Raw genomic sequence first — 6,000 nt, 5'->3', positions numbered from 1 at the left:
AAAACTCTGGTGCATTTTTTGTGTTGGTAATAAATTTAGTTGTCTGTGAAGAGATACTTAACCACACAATGCCCCAAAAAAATACATGGGGTCGAAAAGGTTCTCCAGTGACAGTGAAATATATTGAAAAAATTATCTCACTCATTTAACTGTGTGAAATTCATTATTTCCTGTTTCCATTTGGCAACATCATGCATTCGGACAGGACTCACTCTTCAACAAACAACACTTTTGTGCTTGTCAAACCAGGAAATCTTTGAACAAACACATTTTATGAATCAAACATTCCGGCTCGAGATGCTGGAGCAACCAAAGTAAGTAGCAATCTTATCTTTTCCTACTTTGTAAATATTTTGTGAAGGTTTAGTTATGAATTTAAATTTTGTATTATTGATCTGCAATGACTTTTAAAGCCAGATATTTCATTGAAATAAATCTGAAGACTCTTAAATTGCACTAAATGATATTTAGTGAAACAGTTACTGTTTTTGTTACAGGACAGCTCCACATTACATTTTTGCGCTTTACAATGGTATAACCTTTGTAGTTTTATTTTTTGCACCTGTCTGTTATCTAAATTAACAAGTCACTGTCCGACCTGATTTAATCTGACATTTTTACTTGGGTTGTGTGAACTTGTCTTCTGCATCTTTCCAAGTGGTTTATATAGATAACTTCGTATACCCCTCTTTGGTGTAGTATCAAAACCAATTTTGTCAAAATTCTCAGCCAATTCAATTATAAAATTTGTTAATTTAAGCTCCTTTTCTGTAGAAACTGGAATGTGGGCGCTGTTAACTCTGCAGTATGGAATCTAGCTGTTGATTATAGCTATATCAACAAGATGGTAAAATAATCTGAAGTGACACTTCTCGCTCTGCATTATGATTCTGCTGCCAGAGAGACTGTCCAGGAGGTCTACTCCTCCTGTATGTGTATTATAAATTCCTACAATCTTTGGACGAGGTACAAAAATATGTTCCTTCCTACACTGCTTACAGGCTCACTTCCTACAAATGTGGAGAACATGACTGTCTTGTTGTTCTTCCAGAATACATTTGATATCTTTGCCCCTTCATAATTTATAATGTACTCAGGTATTGTACATCTTTCTTCTTTATTCAAGGACTTTTCATCTGGGAGTTTCTGATTGTCAATTCTATTTCTTCTAACTGTTCCTAAAGATAAAATGCACCTTTCCTTCAAATAATGTCTCACTGGTATTGATGTGTAATAATTATCATAGTAAACATTGTGATTTACATTTTCAGGTACATTACAGCATAATCTGACTGCAATATCAGGCTCTGCATCATTCTTATCTATTCATGTTCATGTTCTTTATACATTTCCATTTTGTAGGCAGATACACCAGCAAGTAAAAACAATTTATGACCAGATTTATGTGGTTTTTTTTTTTCCCCACATGCATTTTCAGATTGTGTCTGGCTTTAACAGCACGCATCTGTTCATCTTCAGGTGATTCCTCGATTGGAATTGAACCAAATCTTTCATTCATATGTGTAAAAGTACGTCTCTGTACTATCTTAGCTTACCTTGGAAGTCAGCATAATTGATAAACAGTCTGGGAAGTGTAAGAAGTGGCTCATTTGCTCAAATCTGTTGACAGTCTTGTACAACTGATGGATCCACTACACTATTTCAGTAGATCCTCATATACTTAAATGTAACAATACAGACTTCTGAATATTTTCTATAGTACCATTTAAGGGCTTAGACAAAGTCATCTGAGTATTATGAAGTATAGATTCTTGTGAAAGCAAGTCAAAGATATCCTGAGTAAAAAAATATGAAAAGAAGTCATATAGTGGTTTCTTTGGCCAATATCTCATCTGATAAAGCTTCTCTTCAACAAAATGGCTGCTCTACACACTTCACCTCTCCTTCTTCGACAACACCTTTCATATTTTCTTTATCTGTACTGTTTTAATGTGTTACCTTCACAGATATTCCAGGAGAATATCTACTAGTACATGCTGTTCCTTCTGCTGTAACTACTGGGGCACCTAAATTCATTGACTGCCCAGCACAACCAGATTCATTTGAATTCACACGTAGATGGAAAGCATCCACTTTAGAAACAATAAGATTGACGTTTCCAATATGGTTTTTTTAAAATTTATTGCTACTGTCTGAAATTTCGTCTTCATGACCACTTTCATCTTCACTTTCACTTGGAATTGGTACTGAGAACCAAATTTTCTGTCAACTCTTTGAACCATCCAATGTAAGCTTTCATGGCCAGTACTGACATCACAAAAAACTTCCAGGCTAATAGGCTCTGGTCTATGTATAAGGCTTTCTCCTAATGTTTCCTATTCGACTGCGGGAGACACTTTGGAGGTAAAGTGGCAAACTGCAACTAGAATGTGAGGGAGTGCTGGATCTATAGGCAGTGTGGCTGAATCTATAGGCAGTGTGGAGAGCACCAGAGTCCATCAAGTGACGTCAGATAAGAGATTATCTCTGGTAATGCCAAAGTTCTGGACTGACAGTAATCGTTCTTATGTTGCAATGCTGACGTCCAAATTTTATATAATTTGAAATTTCCTCTTCCCTGTTAAAATTATTATGGTGTTTATAAATCTCAACAGCCTCCCCAGAGTTACACATATGATAATGCGATGTTTTCGATATGACACTCATCAAACTGAATTTTAATTCATGATCACTTTCTTGATAAACACATTCCTCTACAGCTGATTTATCTGTATGTCCTTGGCAGCAATTCCTTCTGTGTTCAACCAGAAGTGTGTTAACACTTCTATTCGTGTTACCAATATAAAACAGTACCCCACTACAAGAAATTTTATGTACACGCAGTATAGCCAAAGGACATCTTACATATTATTTTATCTTCCTGGTGGGTCTGAAGGTAGTTTTCACAGCTCAACACTTTCCCAGTGCCATGTGTAATCATACAGATGAACGGAAGGAAAACTTTTCCCTTGAGTGGCCATTGTAACTCATAGATCCTGATTTTCTACCTAGGGGAAAGTGCTTGATCTATCTCCTTGTTAGAATCACCATTCTTTTTGAATGTTGACCGTAGATGTTCAACCTCACCTTTTAAATAAATCAGTTCACAAATTTTGTACTCCCTGTCTACTAAGGTTTTAATTGGACCTCATTTTTGTCTCGGATGGTGTTAGACTCTTCATGAAGGTAATGATCAGTACGTGTGGCTTTTCTACATACCCTATGGCTCCATATCCCTGATGCCTTGCTTGATAACAGATACAATTCAGTTGGCAGTTGCAAATATAGTGAAAAAGGGTACAGTACTGTTGCTACAGAGCTGCATCACAGTAACTAAATTTGGGCATAGCTGTGTGTCGTACCATTGTTACAAAGTTGCACCACATTAACTGAAGACAGGTGTGGGTCGCATCAGTGGCCACGGTGCCCAGCGGCGTACCTGACAATAAACAGCTGCACGAGAGGGGAGATAAGAGCGGCAGCTAGTATGCTGTTTAAGAGTATAAATACAAGCGACAGAGCAGTCGAGAGGATCTTCTTCAGTGACCGGATTCCGACACAGACTCTGCAACATTCAACTGCAGGGTCACAACTTAGAATTCGGGCTACATCTTGTCTGACAGAACAACTGCAAACGGTTATGCTCCTGTCAGACTTACCTCAGAAGGGCTTTCTCTATATATCAGTATATTCAGGCATCTGAGTCTTTATTCAACCTTCCTACATTTCTGGCTTCTTACCTAATTTCCTAGCCCGCAAAAACTTTCAGCTCTTTAACTCCGAGATTTATCACAGAACTTCAAGTGATGCGCTGAACAGTCCCCGAGATCACCTGCTCATTCAGGTTTGCTGACAAATTGTAATCGTCCTCCTTAGCTTGCACTCCAGGACGTGACAGTGAGCCACATTTTACGGTGCCAGGTGTGCGATTTGGCATAAAACCACTCAGCCCTACTCTGTGAGTCTGGCATCAATTACTCTTGATCACTGTTTCGACTCAGGTCTTTCAGTGCTCTGTCACACTCTTCACGCAGTATCGTATCTCCCATTTCATCTTCATCTACATCCTCTTCCATTTCCATAATATTGTCCTCAAGTGTATCGCCCTTGTATAGACCCTCTATATACTCCTTCCACCTTTCTGCTTTCCCTTCTTTGCTTAGAACTGGGTTCCCATCTGAGCTCTTGATGTTCATACAAGTGTTTCTCTTATATCGAAAGGTCTCTTTAATTTTCCTATAGGCAGTATCTATCTTACCCCTAGTGAGATAAGCCTCTACATCCTTACATTTGTCCTCTAGCCATCCCTGCTTAGCCATTTTGCACTTCCTGTCGATCTCATTCTTGAGACGTTTGTATTCCTTTTTGCCTGCTTCATTTACTGCATTTTTATATTTTCTCCCTTCATCAATTAAATTCAATATTTCTTCTGTTACCCAAGGATTTCTACTAGCCCTCGTCTTTTTACCTACTTGATCCTCTGCTGCCTTCACTACTTCATCCCTCAAAGCTACCCATTCTTCTTCTACTGTATTTCTTTCCCCCATTCCTGTCAATTGTTCCCTTATGCTCTCCCTGAAACTCTGTACAACCTCTGGTTCTTTCAGTTTATCCAGGTCCCATCTCCTTAAATTCCCATCTTTTTGCAGTTTCTTCAGTTTTAATCTACAGGTTATAACCAATAGATTGTGGTCAGAGTCCACATCTGCCCCTGGAAATGTCTTACAATTTAAAACCTGGTTCCTAAATCTCTGTCTTACCATTATATAATCTATCTGATATCTTTTAGTATCTCCAGGGTTCTTCCATGTATACAACCTTCTACCATGATTCTTAAACCAAGTGTTAGCTATGATTAAGTTGTGCTCTGTGCAAAATTCTACCAGGCGGCTTCCTCTTTCATTTCTTAGCCCCAATCCATATTCACCTACTACGTTTCCTTCTCTCCGTTTTCCTACACTCAAATTCCAGTCACCCATGACTATTAAATTTTCGTCTCCCTTCACTATCTGAATAATTTCTTTTATTTCATCATACATTTCTTCAATTTCTTCGTAATCTGCAGAGCTAGTTGGCATATAAACTTGTACTACTGTAGTAGGAGTGGGCTTTGTATCTATCTTGGACACAATAATGCGTTCACTATGCTGTTTGTAGTAGCTTACCCGCATTCCTATTTTCCTATTCATTATTAAACCTACTCCTGCATTACCCCTATTTGACTTTGTGTTTATAACCCTGTAGTCACCTGACCAGAAGTCTTGTTCCTCCTGCCACCGAACTTCACTAATTCCCACTATATCTAACTTTAACCTATCCATTTCCCTTTTTAAATTTTCTAACCTACCTGCCCGATTAAGGGATCTGACATTCCACACTCCGATCCGTAGAACGCCAGTTTTCTTTCTCCTGATAACGACATCCTCTTGAGTAGTCCCCGCCTGGAGATCCGAATGGGGGACTATTTTACCTCCGGAATATTTTACCCAAGAGGACGCCATCATCATTTAATCATACAGTAAAGCTGCATGCCCTCGGGAAAAATTACGGCCGTAGTTTCCCCTTGCTTTCAGCCGTTCGCAGCACCGGAACAGCAAGGCCATTTTGGTTATTGTTACAAGGCCAGATCAATCAATCACCCAGACTGTTGCCCTTGCAACTACTGAAAAGGCTGCTGCCCCTCTTCAGGAACCACACGTTTGTCTGGCCTCTCAACAGATACCCCTCCGTTGTGGTTGTACCTACGGTACGGCTATCTGTATCGCTGAGGCACGCAAGCCTCCCCACCAACGGCAAGGTCCATGGTTCATGGGGGGGGGGGGGGGGGGGGGGGGGGTGCCATAACTTCTGCTAAAGAAAAGCCTATGGGGCGTACTTCAAGTACTTCTGGGATATTGAAGAAAACTGAGTGAATATGTTACAACTGCGGTGAAAGAGGACCTATAGTGAATGACTGCTGAACAGAAAAGCGCAAAAGGACACTTGGGGCAGTGCACAAAG

Source organism: Schistocerca cancellata, chromosome 12 (assembly GCF_023864275.1).
Source record: "Schistocerca cancellata isolate TAMUIC-IGC-003103 chromosome 12, iqSchCanc2.1, whole genome shotgun sequence".
Lineage (NCBI taxonomy): Eukaryota > Metazoa > Arthropoda > Insecta > Orthoptera > Acrididae > Schistocerca > Schistocerca cancellata.
Note: the sequence above shows the minus strand (reverse complement) of the source record.